General features: G+C 51.8%; 2 non-coding genes across 2 annotated transcripts; both read right to left on the reverse strand.

The window, feature by feature from the left end:
* Positions 1-16,466: 16,466 nt before the first annotated feature.
* On the reverse strand, positions 16,467-16,560 carry TRNAI-UAU. The gene is made up of 2 exons: positions 16,523-16,560; positions 16,467-16,502 (listed from the first exon to the last, which is right to left on the reverse strand). It is a non-coding gene; the product is annotated as a tRNA-Ile (tRNA).
* Positions 16,561-19,733: 3,173 nt separating this feature from the next.
* Positions 19,734-19,806, reverse strand: TRNAF-GAA. Its single transcript has one exon. It is a non-coding gene; the product is annotated as a tRNA-Phe (tRNA).
* Positions 19,807-24,092: the final 4,286 nt, after the last annotated feature.

The following is a 24,092-nucleotide window of genomic DNA, read 5'->3' on the forward strand; positions in this document are numbered from 1 at the left end:
TGTGGTAAAGCCCTGGAGCTCACACTGCTCCACTTCCTTGTTTCCAGCTCTGCTGGATGGGTCAGGGCTCTAGAACTGGCTACTAACACCTGAGGGTTGGGATTCTCATGGCTTCACCTGGTGCCCACAAGTCTGGCACTTGCCACTGTGCTTTCCCTCTTGCTCACCTGGCGCTTGAAAGAAGCAGGGCCAGGGCCAGGCTTCATAGTCAGGGCTGGGCAGGCGGAAGCCCAGCACCTCTCCTCCTCTGGGCACCTAGAGCAGAGGCGGCTGGTGCTGACAGCTCCAAGGGAAGGCTTAAAAGCCACAGAGGTCAGGGCAAGAGGAGGGCAGGACCATGCCTATGTGTGGCCAGCAGACAGCCACAGGGCCAGCCTGCTCCCTGCTGTGCTGAACCCCACTGAAGGCCTCCCACAGGCCAGCATGCAGGGCGGCTGCTGATGCTCTGTGGCCAACATCAGAAGAGGGTAGGAAAGCAGGGCCAGCCCCCCTGGTGGGACCTCTGACCGTTCCCACTCATGGTGCTGACTTTGGCAGTGGAGCCGTCCATTTTCTTTGGCAAGTCAGGAAGGGCAAAGGCGAGACTGGAAGCACCTGGGGCTCATGCCCCAGCCTTTGTGACGCCCACCCCCCAACTCCTTCCCGGGGCTCTAGCTGAAGCCAGAGCATTGGCCTGAGTGTCCAAGAAGAGGTTCCAGCTGTGAAGAAAGCAGGACTTGCAGCACAAAGTGAGCACAACCATGAGGGGACTCAAATCCTGAATCATCTGATCCACAGGGAGATGCCTTATCCTTTAGGCCACATGATGAGGGGGTGTAAGCTCTTCTTTGGAAAAGATGGACATTGTGTTTCTCAGGTCATCTGCTGAGGGGGCCGAGACTCTCTGGGCACAAGAAGTCGAGTTCCCAGCGAGATGCCAGACTTAATTCTCTGGAGCCAGGTGCAGGGTTTTGGCAGGGAGGCTCCGGCATGGGGGATTGGGGTGCAGCAGACGGACCGGCTTTCTAGGTGTGGAGATTTAGTCGCACTGAGGCAGAGGAGGGAGGAGGAGGAGGAATCCTGTTGACAGGCAGTGGCTGTGCAGAAAAAGAGGAGGGGTTCCTGGGACTTTTTTTGCCTCTCTTTTGCCTGCCTGCTCACTTTTGTAGTGAACAGTAAAGATGTTTTTCAGGTAGCTCAGTTGATAAAGCATCAGGCTCTTAATGTGAGGGTCTGGGGTTCAAGCCCCTGCTCCTGTCTAGGTGTTGCCGGCACATAGGCCCGAGGCGACAGCAACAGTGGTTCATTGCCTGGTGTACTTCACTTCCAATAAACACACCAAGGTGGAGAAGCAAAACCAAGGTTTATTTAAGCCCAAATAAGGTGCAAGGGAGACATAGCAATCTCAAATCCTGCACACAGATACAAACAGCTCTCTCTCTTTATACATGATTTTAGCTAAGCATCTCTATTACCCCCCACTACCTACCCCTCCCTCTACTCACCCCCCCCTCCTCCCCCTCGCGTTCCCATACAGCAAGCACATTATAAAGACTTGGCAGCAAACATATTATCTCGTTAGTAACTTTTCTTGACCGGTCATTCTGTTTCACTCCCTTCAGCCAGGTGCAAGCAGGCTGTATAATTGCCTCCTGGTACTGATAACTAGTTGCCACACATTCCATTCTTTCCATCTGGCCTGTGGGGTTAATTAAAGTCTAAACATGGAAGCGGTTCAGGCAAGCAGAGGACTGATACAGGGAGCCTTCGTTGGCACTGTTGTTTTCCACCCCTCTGTCAACACTGGGCCATGCCTGGTGACACCAACATAGGTACCCAGCTTTTAAGTTGCTTTGTGTGCCAGAAGCCAAACTCTGTTCACAGCCACATGCAGATTCCCAGAAGCTGTGGCCATTTCCTGGAAAGGTTCCTTTCCTTAGCAATCAGGAGAGAGGCCACATCCACAGGAGCAGGTGTAGAAAGTGCAGTCTCTGGCCCCCAGGAAGTGCTCTGGGGCCAGGTGCTGAGAAAGCCCAGAGGGGGAGCAGCAGAGATGGGGGGAAGGGAGAGAGAGAAGCAATGACAACAGAGTACAAGTGTAAAGGGGGCATCTGGTCTGGCTATTGTGGAGAACTTCCCTGGTTTATACACGACCCTGGTGGAATTGGCCAGTGGAAGGATCTGAGTCCCCACCCCCTTACCCAGAGGCTGCCTGACCTCGAGGACTGTTAGGATACAGATATTCAGGCCTGTCTGCAAAGGCCTGTACTTTAAGAATTTAGGTGTATTTTTATCACTTAGCTAGTTATAAAGATATAAAAGAAAGAATAAAAAAATCACTGTCTGTCTGTGTAATGGCCTTCTCTTACTGTGACAATCTGAGGCCTGGTTCTTCGGCTAAGCAGCAAAGGCAGCCATAAGGTGGGAAGTGTATGGTCACATCCTCACATTCCCAACTAGTCACATTGAAATAAGGTGCGATTGGGCTGTTAGGAATACAATCCTGTCCTGATATTCCATCACCTCCAGAGAAAGGGAAACTTAGTTTGGTAGCATCCTGTCTGGCAAGAACTCACTTATCAATAGACACAGCTGGAAAACCCTTATGTCTGTATAGATGTAGTTGTGAAATCCTCCCTTCTGTATTGTTTTGTATGTTTATTTGCATGGTCTCTGTCTGGGTCTGTGATTGTTTCTGTCTGCTGTATAATTAATTTTGTTGGGTGTAACCGGTGAAGGTGGTGGAATATAACCATGTTACAGTATATTAGGACTGGTTAGTCTAGAGAAGGAGTGAGGGTGCCAGGCGGCGCGGTGGTCGGGGCCGCGGGGTGAGTGCCACGCTGAAGCGCTGCCTGCCCCCCCTTCTCTCTCCCCCCGCTCCCTCCCCTTCCCCCCCACTAGACCGGGTGCGCACTCTGCAGCACAGGGAGTCCCCTGGCTCCGGCCGCCCTGTGGGGTTTTTTTTTTTGTTTTGCCCCTGCTTTGCCGGCCATGCCGTTGTTTTTCCCCCCATCCCCCTGCTTTGCTGCTCCAGCCCCACCGTTTTTGTGTTGTCCCCCGCCCCCCACTTTGCTGCTCCAGCTGTGCCGTGTCCCTCCCCCCCAGCTTTGCTGCTCCAGCCCCACCATTTTTGTGTTGTCCCCCGCCCCACACTTTGCCACTCCAGCCACATCGTGTCCCCCCCGCTTTGCCGCTCCACCCGTGCCGTTTCCCCCCCCCCCCGTTTTGTTGCTCCGGTGGCCCCACCCCATTTTTTTTTGCTTGGGGCGGCAAAAGCCAGAGCCGGCCCTGCCCACACCTGACTCCCTGCCATCTTTACAGGGGCCTGACAAGCTTTACTTGTGTTTGGATTCTGCAAAGCAGAGGAGCAGGTGACATTTTCCTTCCAAGTTGTGTGTGAGTGAATCTTTGGCCAGGTCTGCACTACAAAGTTGTTTCAGCAGAATTATATTGCTCAGGTGTGTGAAAAACACACAACGCTCCCTCGGTCGGCAGCTTGTGGCTGGTGCACACACTGCAATGCCACGTCTGGTGACAAAACTGCCCTGTTTTGGTGACAAAATAAAACGACTTTGATGAGAGGTCTAGAGCTTTTTGCAGCAAACTTAAAGTGACAGAGTAGATGCTGCTGTTCATTATATCACCATAACTGGCCTCCTCCAGTATCCCACAATGCCCGCCGTGAACTCGCCTGCCCTGCATTCCTGCTACAGAGCCATGAGCCCCTCCCCTTTCATCGCTCCGGGAAGTTCTGACAGCTGAGCCTGCTGCTCTGCTCCTGCAGCCAGGAGCAAATCACTGCCGTGGATGCTGCTCTCTCCCGCCCTGCAAACACAGAGCAGGGTGGTGGGAACTTCCTTACATTGGGGGGGGGGGCACCGGCATCCGAACTGTGATGCCCCCAGGACACCCCTTCCATCAAGGAGGCTCTTACCTTCTAAACAGGGACGGCTGTTTTCTAGTAAAATCACTAAGAGGGAAGGAGAAAACTCGAAAGAGGTTCCTCCTGGCGCTCACGTATGTGAACCTGAATACTCTCTCAGTCCTCAAAGAGAGACCTGGAGAAGGAGACTTGCTGAAGCAAAGCCACAGGGGTCTCTGAGGTTTCCCTGGCCCCTCGCCCCTGTCCTGCCTGGCTGATGTCAGCATCTCTCTGTGAGGTCACCACCTCCCCACCACCTTTGACCAATAGTCTGAGGTCCTGCAAAAGGCCTTTGTGATGTCACTGCCACACCCCTCCCTTGCTGTGCTAATGTCCTGCCCCTGCCCAGGCACTTGGGAGGTTTGAGCTACTCCCTGTGGATCACCCCACTCAAGGAGCGTTCGTTCTAGGCAGCAGGCCGGCTAGACAGGAAAACATCAGACGCTGCTCCCAATGCTACACTCAGTTTTTCAGAAATTAGTCGACTTTATGGCCAGAAGAGACCATTAGAGCATCTAATCTGACCCCCTGCATATCACAGGCCTCCTGTATGACACAGTAGCTACTTTTGGGGGCAACACATTCCAGAAAGGCCTGTGGTCTTCATTAAATGACATCAAGAGATGGTGAATCCACCACTTTCCTTGGTAGCTTGTTCCTGTGGTGAATCATCCTCGCTGTTGAATATTTGTGCCTTAGTTGTAAATGAATATGAATTTGTCTCTTTTCACCTTCCAGCCATTGGGTCTTGTTATGCCTTTCTCTGCGAGATTAAAGAGCCCTTTCATACCCAATCTTTTCTCTCCATTAAGGCCCTTTAACACTTCAATGAAGTCACTTTTCATTCATGAAGGACCCCCCGCCGCCGAATTGCCGCCGAAGACCCAGAGTGGAAGAATCTCCGGAGGCCCGGACCCCACGAGAGTTTTCCAGAGCTCCCGGAGTTAGTGAAGGGACCCCGCACCAGGAGCCCCAAAAAACTCTTGTGGGGGCCCCTGCGGGGACCAGGGCAAATTGCCCCACTTACTCCACCATCTGGGCGGCCCTGATGGGACCTGGAGCTACTGTTATTTCAGGACTCCTGTGAGACCCTCAGCTGGTTGGTTTGCACTCTGCTCTCGGGACTCTCTCTCCTCCTCCCTCTCTGCTGCTCTCCTCCCCTAGACATTGAATCCAGCCCTTGCTGCTGCCGACACCAACTGGCAGAAGGGCCTATAAGTCCCCTGCCTGAGGGGAGGCCAATGCATGTGGTCGGCCATAAGCAATATGATATTTTCTGTCTTATTCTCTATCCCTTTCTTAATGATTCCCAAGATTCTCTTTGCTTTTTTGCCCGTCGTTGCACACTGAGTGGATGTTTTCAGAGAACTATCCGCAGTGACTCCAAAATCCCTCACTTGAGTGGCAACAACTATTTTTGGCCTCGTCATTTTATATGTATAGTTGGGATTATGTTTTCCAATGTGCATCACTTTGCATTTATCAACAAATCTGCCATTTTGTTGCCCTTTCACCCAGTTTTGTGAGCTCTTTTAGTAACTCTTCGCAGGCTGCTTTGGACTTAACTTTCCTGAGTAGTTTTGGATCATCTGCAAATTTAGCCACCTCACTGTTTACCCCTTTTTCCAGATCATTTATGAATATGTTGAATAGCACTTGTCCCAGAGCCCCTGGGGGGCACCACTATTGACCTCTCTGCATTTTGAAAACTAACCATTTATTCCTACCTTGTAATCAGTTATTTACCCATGAGAGGACCTTCCCTCTCATTCCATGAGAGTGTAATAGAGCAGAATAGGGCTTCCTTGGGTGTGGGCGTGAATTGACAATATATCAGGGGGTTGTGCACATTTATTGTCCTGGTGAAAAAGTGTGTCTGATACTCAGTCTTTGCTGCTCCTGCCGGCTGTGACTGCTGAGGACATTTTCCTTCTCTGCTCCAGGGTCTCTCTTCTGCCAGATTCTCAAAAAGTCAGGCCCCCTGCAGACTATGGCAGAGCAGTTTGCTAATAGGCTGCAGGACTCACCACGTAAGAATATAGCTGCTGTAGCACCTTGACTGTCCATGGGCCAAATCCTGCAGCCCTGGATAACCTCCCACTGATGGCAATGGGAATTGAGCCTTTGTAACTAGCTGCTGGTACCTGAGGTCTCAGTTACAGATTAAACTGGTGGCAAACACAGCTTCAGCCAAAGAAGAGAAGGATGTAAATGAAAGAGCAAAGCTGGCCCTGGGGAGCTGCTGCAGTCCCGTCACCACAGCTGGAAGGGAGAAGAGGAAAAACTCCCTAAAGTGCTGGGAGCAGCCCTGAGAACAGGAAAATTATCAGTGAGATCAGTAGCAATAACTATGAAATAACGGAGTGCTTTCTCCTCTGTGCCGACATGGCTGAATTGTGTTACTTTACTGTGAGAATAAGCTTTAAAATATCCTGCTCTAATGTCAGGATGGGTCTGTAACCATAACTGGACTCTGTGGGAAGTGGCCTCTGGATATTGGCCTTTGGGCAGAGCTGGCTGAAGCGCCTTCCTACCCACCAGGAGATCCTGGCTTGGCTTGCCAGTTCTTCCTTGCTGAACCTGGCTTTTCTGTCAGGCTCCTTTCTTTTATTTCTTCTCATGAAAAGAAAAGACCTCACTGCACAATCCTTGTAAGTGCTTGTTCAAGACACAGAGACCCTTCCTTGTAGCTAAGTCTTGGAAAGTGTTAAGTGGTAAATCTGGAGCTGATGGAAAGGTTACCATGACTCAGAGTTGAGCTGAAGCTGCTGTGACTGAAACACAGAGCACTAATCAGTATCTGATCACAGCAGCTTGTGGGAGAAGCACATGTTAGAAGCCCTCTGTCAGCTCAGCTGTGGCTTTCTGTGCATTGAGCCAGCCTGCTCAAGGTCTGCAAGTCTTGAGGGAAATGGGGAACATTTTTACTTTGGAATTTGAAGGTGTAGTCTTGGACCATCAAGTGGAGTGGTTGCAAATGGTTTGCTGGGGAAGGCACCATGGCTTAGTAGGCTAAAGCACCTGTCTAGTAAACAGGAAATCCCAGGTTCAACTCCCAGTGGTGCCTTGTTCTATTGCTTTTGTCTCCTCTGCTCACATTTTCCTGTCTCTTCCTAGGAAACAGAAGAGACCTCCCTTGACAATCCAAGTAATTGCTTGTGAAGGAAAAGGCTTCTTTCCAACAGAGCATTGGAGAGAATCAAATCCTCAGTCTGGTGTTGATGAAAAGGCTATTGGCATTGGCAAGGAGGTTGCTCCAGCTGCAATTTGCTGTGACAGGAGACCCTGTGTTGTGCGGCCATTCAATTCACTGGGGATATCTGTGCACAGAGCCCCTTCTAGAGGGTTCTCTGCAGGGCTTGCAGGAAATGGAGAATTACTGTCCTTTCACCTTTCATGTTAGTGTTGATGAAAAATGGAGCAGTTAGGGGAGAAGTCCCAGAACGTGGCACCATGGCAGAGCTTGCCAAGAGAGCTGCTGGATAAAGAGCAGATTCAGGATCCAGCATCCAGTGCTGCCTTGCTGAACGTGCCTCCTCTTGTCCCCTTTTGGTCAATCTTTTTTGTTAAGGGAGAAGCTCGACTCTGGCTAGCCATACAAATGCTTGCAAAAGAAACGGGTCTTTTTGCTGACAACTGTCAAAAGGAGGCTTTGGATAAACATGGAAACAAGGTCAAGGTCACTGTAACTCATCTTGCATGTGCAGCTGCTGAAGCTACAAGGCAGAGCACTAAGCACAGTATTACCACGGCTGGTCACAGCAGGGTCTCTGTGTGGTGGGATCCGCGGGGTACAATCCCAAACTGTGGAACTGCTCTGTCCTCTTATCTCTCCAGCCTGGGCTGTGTCTTACAATGCTGCACTAGTGACAAGCAGCAAAACCCGCTCCATGTGCTGTGATCACTCAGCCAACAACATGCAGCAATGCACCCAACTAAGTTGCATGAATGCTCTATAAGCCACTCCTCAATTATACGTAGAGAGATACCAGCATATCTCCCCAGCCCTCAGCCTTGCACCTCAGAAATGTACCGTCTTACACTGCTCAAAACCTCTTGAAAAGTGCAAGCTCATTAATTAATTCACCACTTCCTCAAAAAGAAAGTGAACATGCACCAGCCTTTTTAATCTGAGCAGCTTTCCCAAGCACTTTGGACAATTTCACAAGTAAGTTTAAAACATTAAAATAAGTTTATTAACTACAGAAAGATAGATTGTAAGTGATTATAAGTGTTAGGCAGAGAGGTCAAAGTTGGTTACATAAATGAAAATAGAATCTTAGTGTGACATTCTAGACCTTTGGGGGAGCGGCTGTAACCCCCATATTCCTCATTTTCATATAATCATGATCTTACATATAGAGCATGACTTGTAAGGTATCAGGGGAAAGGATATGGTCTGCTGAAAGTCATTTCTCTACCCATCTATGTATACTATTCATGCATATGAAGTTATGAGAATTGTGCAGTATGGTTGTCACTATGCTGTAAGTTGGGGAAATCAGCCATCACCTGCACGAGGCCACACGAAGGGAATTGCTCAGCCTTGCTTGGAGAGACGCAGTGATGCTAACCTGACTCTGAAGAGGGCGACAAAGCCAATGGGGAAGGAAGGACATGATAAAAGGAGAGACATTCGCTATGCTTTATCTCTCTCTTCCACCTCTACCTACAGCCATCACCACACCAAGCGACTGAAGAGCTGATCAAAGGGGAGACCCCAGCTGAAAAGCAACCAGCCAGCCTGTGGTGAGAAGCATCTAAGTTTGTAAGGGCACTGAAAGGGTTAAGATCAGCTTAGAATGTGTTTTGCTTTTATTTCACAAAATCAGCCAGGAGTCTGGTGACACCTTAAGGACTAAGAGATTTATTTGGGCATAAGCGTTTGTGGGTCAAAAACCCACTTCCCCAGATGCATGGGGTGAAAATTGCAGATACAGACATAAATATATATTGGAACATGACATGAAGGGAGTTACCTTACAAGGCGAGAACCAGTGTTATAGGCCAATTCAGTCAGGGTGGATGCAGTCCACTGCCAATAATTGCTGGGGAGGTGTCAATACCAAGAGAGGGAAAATTGCTTTTGTAGTGAGCCAGCCACTCCCAGTCCCTATTCAAGCTCAAATTAATGGTGTTAAGTCTGCAAATAAATTGTAATTCTGCAGATTCTCTTTGACGTCTGTTTTTGAAGTTTTTTGAACGGCTACTTTTAAATGTTAATGAATGTGAATGTGTGAATGTGTTAGTGAATGTGTAAATGGATTAGCAACTGTGCAAGTCCCATATGGTCAGGATTCCTGGTTTTCACCCAGATGGCCTGGGTTCAATTCCCAGTGTGGGAATAGTCCAGAGCTTTTGCTCAGAGGGGAGGCAGGAAATGAAAGGAATGGGAAGGGATCCTGCCAGCAGGGGAGTTGGACAGTGTTCAGAGGGGATCCCAGAAGTAGGGGTGGGGGCAGTAGCATAGCTGGCGGGATTCAGCAGAAGCAGCCACTTCCCATCAGGCTGGCAGGCGCGGAAGCGGTGCCTGCCAGCTGCACGGCCAGAGGAGCTGCAGGGCGGCAGCAGCAGGCCGCCGTGGAAGCTGCGCCTGCTGGCCGGTGCAGACACAGCCAAGCGCTGGGACAGGAGCTGGGGATGGGCGGCAGCACAGGAGGGAAGGTGAGCAGCGGGGGAGGTTCTGGTCTGAGGGCGTGGCCAGAGGAGGAGCCAAGGGGGGGGCGCCTTTTTATGTTTTTTGCTCCCCCTATGCTGAAAACCTGGCTACGCCACTGGGTGGGGGGCAGAGGTCTGAGGGGAGGTCAGGGAAGGATCCCAGCTGTATGGGAAGTTGACACTCTGGAGAGCACAGGCCTGGCACGGGGAATGGAAAGAGGGAATGTGTCTCTCTAAACTCACCACCGGCAGACTCGGCAGGACTGGAAGAATTATGTGTTTGTTGGTAAATGTCAATTTCTGTGGAAACACACAACCCAATGGCAAAATATTTCCATCGATAATAATCAAAATTGACAGATGGGCAAAGTAAGAAACATGCTGCTTGAGAACGTGTCCTGTTCTAATCCTATGGGGGTCCCTTCTGCCTTAGGCACCACCCTGTGGGCGTTTCATTTCCCTTCCCATTTTCACACAGAGACACAATTTCCTTTGCATGGATCCATGAACAGCAAAACCTCCCTGTGTCTCTTGTCTGAGCCAGGGCATTCGATTCCAGTGAACCCTTCTCTCCTGCAATGGCAATGCTCAAACAGAGGGGACGTGTCCACCTTCACCCCCCGCCCCCCGGCAGTGAGATATTTTCTCTCCTTTTCATGCTGCTGTTGTTATTCCATGAGTCATCAAGGATGGAATAAAAAGCTGAGGTTACTCCAGGGTGAGGAAAGAAAGGAGCCACCAACTCCCTGAAAAATCTCAGTGCCCAGAAAAAACCTGCCCTGCTATTGGAATCACAGAGGTGCTGGCGATATGATGGGAAAAGGGACTGTCTGAATTGTCAAGGCAGCGAATGAACAATCTACAGCAGCATCATTAACCACAGACACACTCTAGCCATGCTCCAGCCAGTAGGGAAATGGGCAGGAATTCTTGCTGTTCAGCCATGGCCACACGTACAGAGCTGCACAGCAGTGAGTGTGCTGGGGAAGCTGGTCTGAGCAATTGGAAATGACCCTTCAGTGAGAACAGAGCCATAGTGTAGAAAGGCCCCTGTGTTAAGTGGGTGTGATGAGGGCTTAGGGAGCTGGGCTATGACACCATAGGGGTTTTTCTGTGGAGGTTTGATTCTTGCCAGCTAGGCAAGGCTGATGTGTGGTTTCTTCATGGCTGTACTTTCAGTGATGCAGGTTTCTCTATCCCATTGTTCCATAATTATAATCAGCCAATCAGAACCTCTCCATAGACCCCTTACACAACAACCTTTCTACCATATTGGCTGCAAATATAGAACAGTGGTCGCAACGGTGATCTATACAGTTACAGATTATGTCAATAACGTCACAGGAGGTGACACAGCATCAGTGAGACTGATGCTGGAATACTGCCTCCAGTTCGGATGTCCTCATTTGGAAAAGATGTTGTGAAACTGGAGCTGGGGCAGCAAAGAGCCACCAAATGTTCTGAGGGCTGGAGAAAAATGCCTTCTAGTGAGCTATTGAAAGAGCTCAACCTGTTTAGCTTATCAAAAGAAGATTGGCAGGTGACTTCAATGAAGTGTTGAAGGGCCTTAATGGAGAGAAAAGATTGAGTATTAAAGGGCTCTTTAATCGAGCAGAGAAAGGCATAACAAGACCCAATGGCTGGAAGGTGAAAAGAGACAAATTCATATTACAACTAAGGCACAAATATTCAACAGCGAGGATGATTCACCACAGGAACAAGCTACCAAGGAAAGTGGTGGATTCTCCATCTCCTGATGTCATTTAATGAAGACTAGATGCCTTTCTGGAATGTGTTTGCCCCAAAAGTAGCTCTTGTGTCATACAGAGGCCTGTGATATGCAGGGGGGCAGAATAGATGCTCTAATGGTCTCTTCTGGCCATCAAGTCGACTAATTTCTGAAAAACTGAGTGTAGCATTGGGAGCAGCGTCTGATGTTTTCCTGTCTAGCCGGCTTGCTGCCTAGAACGAACGCTCCTTGAGTGGGGTGACCACAGGGAGTAGCTCAAACCTCCAAATTGCCTGGCCAGGGGCAGGACATTAGCACAGCAAGGGAGGGGTGTGGCAGTGACATCACAAAGGCCTTTTGCAGGACCTCAGACTATTGGTCAAAGGTGGTGGGGAGGTGGTGACCTCACAGAGAGATGCTGACATCAGCCAGGCAGGACAGGGGCGGGGGGCCAGGGAAACCTCAGAGACCCCTGTGGCTTTGCTTCAGCAAGTCTCCTTCTCCAGGTCTCTCTTTGAGGACTGAGAGAGTATTCGGGTTCACGGACGTGAGCGCCAGGAGGAACCTCTTTTGAGTTTTCTCCTCCCCTTTTCCTGATTTTACTAGAAAACAGCTGTCCCTGTTTAGAAGGTAAGAGCCTCCTCGAGGTTTGAAACCTGTTCAGTCTGATCCATCTGGTGACCGTTGAATTCTAGGCATGGAAACCACGAGCTTAAGGAGGCAGAATTTTATTCTGCACCTGGGATTTTGTCCCTTAGAATCACTGGGGATATTAGGGTTTGTCCTTTTTGTTTCACCTTTTCCTCCATCCATCCATCCCTCCCTCCTTTCTCTTTGTCTCTTGCTTCTTTTGTCCTTTCACCTGTTCCCCTCCAACACCAGGAGCGAGGGGTGTGTGTGTGTGTGTTGCGGGGGAGCAGTGTGGTTTTTCCCCGTGTAACCAGCACCAGACCTGGCACCACCCCCAGCTCTGCACCCTTCCTGCCACTGCGACCCCATCTCACCTCCTGACCCTGGCTGGGCGCCCCTGGCCCTTCGTAGCAGGGGGCTGTGCAGGAGGGTCTCCTTGCAACCATGAGTGGGTGTCTGGTGGGTGCTGTCACTTCTGCCAGAGACCCCCAAGAAATTCACTAGCTTCCTCCGCATGCGGGGAGGGGCTCCTACTTTCTGACTTGGGGAGGGGAGGAGATTCCGTGATGTCAGAGCCCATGGGGGGAGGGGTTCAAATCACGAGTCTGGAGTAGCAGGGCGACCCCCCCCCCAGTCAGATTCTGCTAGGGGGCTGGGCTGGGATCTGTAGGGAGGGAGACACAGGAAAAAGCAGCCACTACTATGGAACCCAGGAGTCCTGGCTCCCAGTCCCCCTGCTCTCACCTCTAGACCCCCCTCCACTCCCAGAGCCAGGGATAGAACCCAGAGGTCCTGGTGCCCAGCCGCCTCCCTGCTCTGACCACTAGACTCCACTCCCCTTTTAGGCTTGCTGCCTCTTCTATCCACCCAACCCACCTGTCCATCCCTTTGCTGCAGGTTTCTGGGGTGTCACCCCTGCTCTGCACTCCCCCAGTGCAGCCCAAGGCCTTTCCTCCCCCCAACCACACATCCTCTCCCCCCTCGTGCTGGATCATCTGCTTGGCCCCCTGCCCCCTCTCAGGGTGCGCTGTGCAGCATGGCTGGGGATTGTGCAATGGCCCAGCACCAGGCAACACAGGACGTAAACCACAGGCCCGGCCCAGCCCTGCCCCACCCCACCGGAGCGGCCTTCCAGGTGCATCGGAGCCCAGCACCCTGCACCTGTGCCCTCCTGCCCCACGAGGGGTGAGCTGCAGTCCCCACCATGCTGTGCAGAGGGGAGAAGGGTCAAGCCAACCAGCCCATTTAGGATGGGGGAATCAACACCCTTTTTTCTGCACAGCCACTGACCATCACGGGATTCCTCCTCCCTCCTGTGCCTCAGTGCAACTAAATCTCCACACCTAGACAGCCGGTCTGTTCGCTGCACCTCAATCCCCAATGCCTGAGCCTCCCTGCCAAAGCCCTGCACCTGGCTCCATAGAATTAAGTCTCACATCTCGCTGGGAACTCGACTTCTTGTGCCCAGAGAGTCTTGGCTCCCCTCACTAGATGACCCAAGTCTGAGGAACACAGTGTCCGTCTTCTCTAAAGAAGTACTTGGAGAAGTTTTTCTCAGGTGACCACATGGCCTAATGGATAAGGCATCTGCCTTCCAATCAGGTGATTGAAAGGTCAAGTCTTTTCGTGGTTGTGCTTGTGCAGTTTTACCTTTGGGCTGAACGTCCTGCTCCCTTCAGGGCTGGAACCTCTTCTTGGCCGCTCAGGCCAATGCTCTGGCTTCAGCTAGAGCCCCGGGAAGGAGTTGGGGGTTGGGTGTCACAAAGGCTGGGGCATGAGCCCCAGGTGCTTCCAGTCTCGCCTTTGCCCTTCCTGACTTGCCAAAGAAACTGGGCGGCTGCCCGGGCTAGTGTGTGGAGCAGTTTCCCTCTTCCAAGTGTGCGCCTGTCCCTGTGCTGGAGGGTACTTGCTACATAGCGTCTTCAGAGCCTGGGTGTTTCTCTGCTTCTCGCCAGGTGGGGAAAAGCCTCTTGGGGTAAAATCTCCTGCCCCACTGCCAAAGTGAGCACCTGGAGTGGGAACGGTAAGAGGCCCCACCAGGGGGGCTGGCCCTGCTTTCCTACCGTCTTCTGATGTTGGCCACAGAGCATCAGCAGCCGCCCCACATGCTGGTCTGTGGGTGGCCTTCAGTGGGGTTTGGCGTGGCAGGGAGCAGGCTGGCCAGGGGTCTTTGTCGCTGTATGCTGGCCACGCATAGGCATGGGCCTCCCCTCCTCTGAACAGCCAGAGTGAGTCTGTGCTTAGAAAGCAGAGACACAGGAGACTCCAGACAAGAGGGTGAGGAAGATTGGGAAAGGGCCTATGCAGACAGCAGCCCACACCTCAGGGACAGGGCCTGGTTAAGGGATGTGGAGGCACCAAATTGCCCCAAATTTCCTGGTGCCCCACGCAGCTGTGTACTGCTCCAGCGGCCAATCCGATCCCCCGTCTGGCTGAGCCGGCCAGGAAAGCTGCCCCTGCCCCTGCTCCGCCTCTTCCCCACAGCCCCCACCCCTGGTCTGCCCCACCCCCCTCTTCCCACCCCTGCTCCACCCCCACTCTGCCCCTTCCACTGAGCTACATCCCGGTCGACGGCAGGAGGGATCAGGCGCACCCGGCACGCAGTGGGAAGTGGAACGACCTGGCCCCAGCCTGCTCTGCTCCACCAGCTCCCAGCCGCGCCGCTGGTGAGTGCTGGGGGGTGTTTCTCCCCCACCCTGCAACTTCCAAGGCTGGGAGCAGAGTGCAACTTCCAAGGACGGGATCACTCCACTTCCCGTCGCCCCGTGAGTGTGGGGTCAGGCCTGCCCTGCAATTACCGGGCGGCGGGAAGTGGAGTGACCTGGCCCCACCCTGCTCCGCTCTGCCAGCTCGGGCTGGGGGACGGGGGTGCTGTGTATGGCAACAAAATGTCTCGGGACAACCCTGAATAGATCATTTTTCCACAGGGACCAATGGCTGTTAGAATAGAGATATTCAGGCTGCCTGTACAGGCCTAGACTTTAAGAACTTAGGTGTATTTTTATCACTTAGCTAGTGACAGGGGTATAAAACAAAGAACCAAAATCCCAGTCTGCCTGTGTCTGGGCCTTCTCTCCCTCGGAGAGTCTGAGCCCTTGTTCGTAGGCTAAGGCCTTTGGCTAAGCAGCAGGGGCAGCCATAAGCTGGGAAGCGAATGGTTCCATCCTCACCTCCCAAACCCGTCACACTGAACAAGGTGGGGTTGGGCTGTTAGGAAGACGATCCTGTCCCCATAGTGCCCATCACCAGCAGATAACGAAACAGATCTTAAGGGAGCATCTGGTCTGGCAAGAAATCCCTTCTCAATGGTTGTGGTTGTGAAACCCTCATTTCTGTAGGGTTTATCTTTCTGGCCCCCACTTTTCTATTCTCAATCTGTCTGGTTCTCTAGTTGTTTCTGTCTGCTGACGAGTTAATTTTGCTGAGTGTAAGTTAATTAGGGGAGTGGGATATAATTGGTTAGAGAATTCTCTTAGAATAGGTTAGAATTGGTTAGTTACCTTTCAGTACAATGATTGGTTAAGGTCTAGCTGAGAATATTACTGTATAAACTGGGGTCAGACAGGAAGTGGAAGAGGAAATTGGAATCATGCTAACGGGGGGGATGGGTATAGGGAACGGGGAACAGGGACACAGACAAGGCTCTGCGGTGTCAGAGCTGGGAAGGGGGACGTGGGGTAAACACTCTGCAGTGTCAGAGCTCATAGACTCATAGACTTTAAGGTCAGAAGGGACCATTATGATAATCTAGTCCGACCTCCTGCACAACGCAGGCCACAGACTCTCACCCACCCACTCCTGTAACAAATCCCTGCCCTATGTCTGAGCTATCGAAGTCCTCAACTCATTGTTTAAAGACTTCAAGGTGCAGAGAATCCTCCAGCAAGTGCCCCGTGCCCCACGCTGCAGAGGAAGGTGATAACCCCCAGGGTCTCTGCCAGTCTGCCCTGGAGGAAAATTCCTTCCTGACCCCAAATATGGCGATCAGCTAAACCCTGAGCATGTGGGCAGGACTCACCAGCCAGCACCCAGGAAAGAATTGTCTGTAGGGATGTGGGGTAAACGCTCTGCAGTGTCAGAGCTGGGAAGGGAACAACATGGAACAGACTCTATCAGTCTACAGAGATAAGCCCGACTGGTGTGAAGGGCTTCGGAATCTGCTTGCTTGGAAACTAACCCCAGTAAACATCCTTTTGTCTGCGCTTCCCACTTCTGGTCTTTTGCTGCTTGCTATCTGTGACAAGAGCCAGGGAAGTGGGCGGGGGAAGGGAAAGCCCTCTAACAATGGCTCCTTGCTCCTCTCCCTTCAGGCTCAGGGGTCAAGGATGGGCAGGACTCCAGGCTCTGCTTGAGGGATCCTGGCAAAGGGGCTGGGGGAGTGGAGGGGAGAGAAAGGATTATAGATGCTCATCTGCACTCTGGAGAGGAGGTAATAAGTGAAGGGGGCATTTTTGAGTCCTCTCCTTCTCAGTGTCCCCAGGGCTAGAATTCTACATTCCACAGGGGCAAATAAGGGGGTGAAGCCATTTGGCTAATGAAAACCAGGGCTCCAGGTGAGGTTTGAACTCACAACCTCAGCATAGCTCCCCTCAACACTGCCCTATAAGTACTGCGCGCTAACCAATTGCACCACTGGAGCACCTGTAAATTGTCATTCTCCAAACCCCCTAGGTTGATACAGGCGAGGCGTGACCCCAAAACATTCTCAGTGGGGCTGAGAGCAGGTAGCGACAAGTGTTGTACTCGGTGGGGTGGATTCTTCATACGGGTTCCAGGCCCCATTTGACCCTTTTGTTCTTCCCTGGGTAATAACAGAGCTGGTTAAGACTCAATGGAGAGTCTTGCTGCAGACCAACAGAGCTGAAATCACTGATAACCAGCACTAAGCATTAGTCCTGCTTTGGGACAGTGTCTCTCATGCAAGGAACTGCCTAGTCTGCACTAGCAGTGAGGCTCCCTCACTAACAGCTGAAATCAGGGAGAGCTGTGTGAAGTGCAGGGCCCCAGGGGTGCTTGAACAGGGGGGAAGAACACCCCAGGACTTTTAAAAATGGGAGGGCTCTGCCTTGCCACTTTGTAATGACCGTAAGGGCAAGTGAGGGTGGGGAGGGGACGGAGAGCAGTGAGCAAGAAGTGGGGTGGTCTGGGGGGGAAGAGGCAGCGTAGGAGCGGGTCCTTGGGGAGAAAGGGTGGGGCAGGGGCGTGGTGTTGAGTGGAAGGGGTGGGACTACTGTTTGGGCTCCAGTGGCCGCTCCTTTTAGGGAGCCTGCCCCGCTCCTGGTGGGACCACAAGACGTTCCAGAGCAGAGAGGGTGGCCAGCAGAGCGGTGACAGGGTGGAACGGCAAGTGGCCGGCAATGTGGCCAGACAGCGGAGGGAGAAAGGGGCTTTCCCCCCAGGAGGTAAGAGGTGAACTCTGGGTTTTCGCTGACCCAGGACAGCAGCTGTGGGTGAGGTGCAGTGAAGGGAGGGGCACATCCGCAGAGCTTTTGGTGTCTGGATTTAGGAGCCCGAGGCAAAAGGCCACTGCCCAGTGCACTGTGGGGCAGGTGTTTTGCTCATAGTTTTGTGTTATGATTGTGGTGTTTTCCCAAGTTAATACAAGGTGATTTTCCTCCTTTTTCTTAAAGTTTCTTTTCCACACTCAGTGGTTGTGAGTGGGGAAAGTATCGCCTCTTAGAGTCACCCAGTGGCCAGGGTTAGTTTCCCCAGGTTACTGGGTGGGGGCTTAGGCAGATTGTGTGTTGTATTGTTGAAGAGGAGCCCCAAGCACCCAAACAGGGAATTGTAACGTCAACCTTCAGAGTAAGAGCCAGAGGTGCTGCCAGCTGAGCTAGCCAGGCCGCCTAAACGTATTAACCCCTTTCACCGCAAGAGCAAACACACCGGGTACTTCTGTGCTTCTCAGCAGCTGGGAAAAAGCCTCTTGGGGGAAATATCTCCTGCCCCACCACCAAAAGGAGCCCCCTGAGTGGGAACGGTCAGAGGCCCCACCTGCTTTCCAACCACCTTGTGATGCTGGCTGGCCGCAGAACGAATGCTGGTCTGTGGGTGGCCTTCAGTGGGGGTTCGGCATGGCAGGGAGCAACCTGGCCGAGAGTCTTTGTGGCTGTCTGCTGGCCACGCATAGGCATGGTTCTCCCCTCCTCTTGCCCTGCCCCTGGATGCTCTGTGGCTTTTAAGCCTTCCCTTGGAGCTGTCAGCACCAGCCGCCTCTGCTGCAGGTGCCCAGAGGAGGAGAGGTGCTGGGCTCCAGCCTGGGACTCTGCCTCCCTCCTGCCTAGCCCTGACTATGAAGCCTGGCCCTGGAACTCCTTCCTTTAAATGCCATGTGGGCAAGAGGAAGAGTGTGGCAGCTGCAGGGACCAAAGTTGTGGGCATCAGATGAAGCAGCGAGAAACAACCATATGGTCAAACCACAGGACTCTCTAGCCAGACTGTTAAGTTCTAGGACCCCACCCTATAGCCACCAGCCCATTGAACCAGCCAGACCAAAGACCTGTCTCCAGTGGGCATCAGTCACCCAGCGGGAGAGAAAAAAACTCACTCTAGTTCACCCTGAGAGAAGGTAGCCAAACACATTGAGCTCCAGAGATTTGCAGCAAAGTCACATATCTCCAGGAGGGCCCACTGATATTTGAACTCAGATTTAAGGATTCAGAGTCCTGAGTGCTGCCCATTAGACCATGGGACCTGCTGCTATTTCATTTTCTAGACCCCTGTAACTCTCAGCTGGCTGGTTTGCACTCTGCACTTATTGCTTCCCACCAGCGGCTTCCTCTCGCAGGACTCTCTCTCCTCCTCCAGTGACTATAGTCCTGCACTACCGGATCCACAGGTCCTGCCCTGAGTCCCTGCATCCCCCTGCTTTGTCTCCATTCCCTGCAGGCTGCAAAAATGTCAGGGGAAGCCGCCCCTCCCTTCAGTTGGTGCTCCTGCTTATATCAGCCAGCTGCAGCCTTATCTCCTGGAACTCGGGCAGCTGTCGCTTGATCCGGTCGTACAGTCACACGCTGACTGGCTCCCCTGCCTGGATGCTCTTGTAGAAATCCCACAGGTGACACTGCAGGACTTGGCACCGTTGGGTTCTTTAATGTTGTGGTGTTTCCCCAGCCACCGGAACAAAGCCCCCAACTCCTCCCTGACTGACTCCCACCAATCCCCCTGGTTACCATAGAACCCTCTGATGCTTTCCTGTTCTGCCAACACCGCCAGGCCTCACCCGCTGCTCCTTTATCTTGCAAGCTCTGGATGTTCAGCTTCCAATGTCCTCTGCCCTGGGTCAGGGAATTGCCCACTTTGAGCACATGGTGAGAGCTGCGTGATCCGAACTGTCCATTGGCACCACCCTGCACTGGGCTGTCGACGTGCTCTCCTTCACGGAAATCCGGTCAGTGCGACTCCTGGCCTGTCCCCGCAGAAAGGTGGACACCACCCTCTGCGGCTGGTGTGAGCTCGGGTCAGAGGAATAGGAGGCTACCACCCGCCCTCCACTCGTTCCATTACGGAGAAACACGTCCTCTAAGCCAACCTCACTACAGCCTTGCGCCAGGTAGTGCTCATCATAGAAGAGTTTCCTCCGACGGTCAGGAAAACAGGACCAGCAGTCCTCAGGCCGGCTGCAACAATTGAAATCCCCCCTGAGACAGCTCCCATCCCTCATCGTTAAAGGTCAGACCAGCCAACTATGGGCAGAAGCCCACAGTATCTTTTCCTACTGCAGAGCCCAAGATCAAGGAGTCACATTGTGCATAGGCACCACTGTGCTCCCAGGAAACAAGCCACCCCTGCACAAAGAGAGATGAAAGGACCTGCAAAAGCCTGGGATTGAACCAGGGACCTTTAGATCTTCAGTCTAACGCTCTCCCAACTGAGCTACTTTGGCAGCTGTGTTGTAACTTTTTGGCCAGTTGCTTCTCTGCCTGGGATGTTTTTGCAGCAGTTGCACACAAAAAGGACGTCATTGTGAGCGGCCCATGAAGACAAGACTCGCTTTTGCCTGCCTTGCTCAGCTTGACTTGCTGCCTCACCCTGTTCCTGCCCTAGTGCCCGGGTTGACCTGGTGGTGGAAGGGGACTGGGGGCCAGTGGCGCGGGGAGGAGGTTGAGCTGGACCCTGAGCTAGACTAGACCCTGGCGGTGAGAGTCTGGCCACCACTTGCCGCCCCACCCTGTTGTCCTGGCTTCCCCCACTGGGCGTCATTTCGGGAGGGAAGTGGGGCTTCTGCCTCCCCTCCCCGATTTTCACACCGCAGAGGAGTGCGAACAGGAAAATGAACGGCTGGTCCACACCCCAACCGGAGGAACCCGACGTAGCCTCAGGATTAAGACCTAAGGACTCAGGCTGAGAACTGATATAACTCCACTCATCTGGGATTTAACAACTTGTTTTCCATGGAACAGGGCCAGATCCAGCGTTTTTCCTGCCCCAAGCAGCAAAAAAAAACCCAGAATCCACAATCGATGGCAGCTCTACCATTTTCGGCAGCAAGTCCTTCCCTCCGAGAGGGACTGAGTGGGCCAAATTGCCACTGAAGAGCCGGACGTGGCTACCCTCTCTGTTGGCTGCCCCAGGCACCTCCTTGCTGTGCTGGCAGCACCACATGATGTAGCAGGCGATAGCTAACCCAGGTGGGGACATGACTCCACACACCGCATTCAAAGGGCCTCTCCCTTGTGCGGATTCTCTGATGTTCAGAAAGGGATGAGTGAGTGTGGAAAATGCTTCCCTAGCACCTCAGCGCTTTCTAAACCTCAGAGAATCCACACGGGGAGTGGCCCTGTGAATGCCCTGTGTGAAAAGCTTCTCTTGGCCCTCAGCCTATGTGAGCCATCAGGGAATCTGCCAGGGAGACCAACACCATAAACACCTCTAGGGCTCGCCAGACTTTTTTTCTTTAATATTTTTTCCTGATCCCCACACAGTAACTTTTAAAGCTGTTTGAACTGTTTGCAGCACCGTTATCCCTCAGTTTGACCAGATGAGTGGCCCATTTTTGCCTTTTGCAGTTTGCCCTGTTTTGAGGTGGGCCCATTTGTCCCTCTTCTGTCCTTTGTTCTGTTTCCCAGGCAAATTGGTCACCTGGCCTCCACCTCTCTCTTTGTTCTCTGAAGGACATAAATCCACAGCGTGTAGAGGTCAAGCAGAGGAGTTTATTACACACAGCGCTGGCGGAGTGTCACCTGGCTTATTAGGCTCAGAGGCACTGTCAATCAATTGATTACAATAGAACATATAGGTGATGGGGAAGGCAGTGCCACACCCCGGGATAGGTTTTGCAGCAAGATAAGATAGCACAGTAGCCAATGGTTAACAGGTTACATAATATCTGTGCCCATGGTCTCAGGTTAGCAAGTTGACATTTAATGAATACTTTGATAAAATGTTAGTAGTATAAAATATCTATGTTGAATTCTGATTTGGGGTCCATAGGAATGGAGCAACTCCTTTGATTGTCCACCAGGTACATTCCTAGGGGTTAAAGCAAAGAAACAGTGAAAGTATATGGCAATAAAGATTGTTTTCTGTGTGTCTTACGGCAGGCATTGGTCCCTGGGAAGGGAGGGGCAAGGATGCCATATCTTATACTGACACGTGCCAACATTTCATAAACTCAAGGTTGTATCTGTGGGAAGAACGTCTCCCTACAGAAGAGACTAACACAATAGGAACAGGGATTCTTTGTTCAATCTGCAACTCTGAATAAGACACAATTATTTAGTTCTTAGCTCCAACACCTGGCAATTTGCTGACCAGGCCTATCTTAGCAAGCAAGGCTTTCTGTTCACCCAGCTTTCTCTTAGCTGGTCACGATTTGCTAGGCCTCTGGTCCCTTGACCATACTCTGGACTTTGGGTCTGGAAAAGAGCTGGCAAAAGCCATACACCAGGTTGTTATTTAAAATGCACATGGATTTTAAGCCTTCACATACAGTAATGGCAAAGTTCTTGGTTCAGACTTGTAGCAGTGATGGAATAAACTGCAGGTTGAAATGAAGTCTCTGGAGTCCATCCACAGCTGGGATGGGTCATTCAGTCCTTTGTACAGAGCTTCAGTTTGTAGCAAAGTCCATCCAGAGGTATGAAGCAGGATTGAAGACAAGATGGAGACGTGGCATCAGCCTTTTATAGTCTCTTGTCATGTGGTTTTTGCTTTCTTTGTCCCAAGGACACTCTATACAGCACCTGGCATAGAAAAACCCTAAAGTTCTGTCCATAGGCATGTCCCTGCATACCTTGCTGAGGCACAAGGCGTATCTGCCTTCTCTCAATGGGTCGATTGTACAGCTGATGGTCCTTAATGAGCCATCAAACAGGCTAGACAGAACTGACACCAACTTGTCTGGGGTGTTCCCCGGAAGCAGAGCACAAGTTTGAAATACGGGCAGCATAGAGCCAATATTCATAACGTCAACTACAAAAATGATACACATCTAGAGATAGCATCATTATAATCAGCCAATCAGAACCTCTCCATAGACCCCTTACACGACAACCTTTCTACCATATTGGCTGCAAATATAGAACAGTGGTCACAACAATGATCTATACAGTTATAGGTTATGTCAATAATATCACAGGAGGTGACACGGCATCAGTGAGACTGATACTGGAATACTGCCTCCAGTTCTGGTGTCCTCATTTGAAAAAGATGTTGTGAAATTGGAGCTGGGGCAGCAAAGAGCCACCAAATGTTCTGAGGGCTGGAGAAAAATGCTTTCTAGGGAGCTATTGAACGAGCTCAACCTGTTTAGCTTATCAAAAGAAGATTGAAAGGTGACTTCAATGAAGTGTTGAAGTGCCTTAATGGAAAGAAAAGATTGGGTATTAAAGGGCTCTTTAATCGAGCAGAGAAAGGCATAACAAGACCCAATGGCTGGAAGGTGAAAAGAGACAAATTCATATTACAATTAAGGCACAAATATTCACCAGCGAGGATGATTCACTACAGGAACAAGCTACCAAGGAAAGTGGTGGATTCTCCATCTCCTGATGTCATTTAATGAAGTCTAGATGCCTTTCTGGAATGTGTTTGCCCCAAAAGTAGCTCTTGTGTCATACAGGAGGCCTGTGATATGCAGGGGGTCAGATTAGATGCTCTAATGGTCTCTTCTGGCCATAAAGTCGACTAATTTCTGAAAAACTGAGTGTAGCATTGGGAGCAGTGTCTGATGTTTTCCTGTCTAGCCGGCTTGCTGCCTAGAACGAACGCTCCTTGAGTGGGGTGATCCACAGGGAGTAGCTCAAACCTCCAAAGTGCCTGGCCAGGGGCAGGACATTAGCACAGCAAGGGAGGGGTGTGGCAGTGACATCACAAAGGCCTTTTGCAAGACCTCAGACTATTGGCCAAAGGTGGTGGGGAGGTGGTGACCTCACAGAGAGATGCTGACATCAGCCAGGCAGGACAGGGGCGAGGGGCCAGGGAAACCTCAGAGACCCTGTCGCTTTGCTTCAGCAAGTCTCCTTCTCCAGGTCTCTCTTTGAGGACTGAGAGAGTATTCGGGTTCACGGACGTGAGTGCCAGGAGGAACCTCTTTCGAGTTTTCTCCTTCCCTTTTCCTTATTTTACTAGAAAACAGCCGTCCCTGTTTAGAAGGTAAGAGCCTCCTCGAGGTTTGAAACCTGTTCAGTCTGATCCATCAGGTGACAGCTGAATTCTAGGAATGGAAAACATGAGCTTAAGGAGGCAGAATTTTATTCTGCACCTGGGATTTTGTCCCTTAGAATCACTGGGGACATTAGGGTTGGTCCTTTTTGTTTCACCTTTTCCTCCATCCATCCATCCCTCCCTACTTTCTCTTTGTCTCTTGCTTCTTTTGTCCTTTCACCTGTTCCCCTCCCAACACCGGGAGGGGTGTGTGTGTTGCGGGGGAGCAGTGTGGTTTTTCCCCGTGTAGCCAGCACCAGACCTAGCACCACCCCCAGCTCTGCCCCCTTCCTGCCACTGCAACCCCATCTCACCTCCTGACCCTGGCTGGGCGCCCCCGGCTCCTCGTAGCAGGGGGCTGTGCAGGAGGGTCTCCTTGCAATCATGAGTGGGTCTCTGGTGGGTGCTGTCACCTCCGCCAGAGACCCCCAAGAGACTCACTAGCTTCCTCCGCATGCGGGGAGGGGCTCCTACTTTCTGACTTGAGGGGGGGGGGAGATTCTGTGATATCAGAGCCTGTGGGGG

This window comes from Mauremys mutica, chromosome 23, assembly GCF_020497125.1.
Source record: "Mauremys mutica isolate MM-2020 ecotype Southern chromosome 23, ASM2049712v1, whole genome shotgun sequence".
NCBI classification, from domain to species: Eukaryota; Metazoa; Chordata; order Testudines; family Geoemydidae; genus Mauremys; species Mauremys mutica.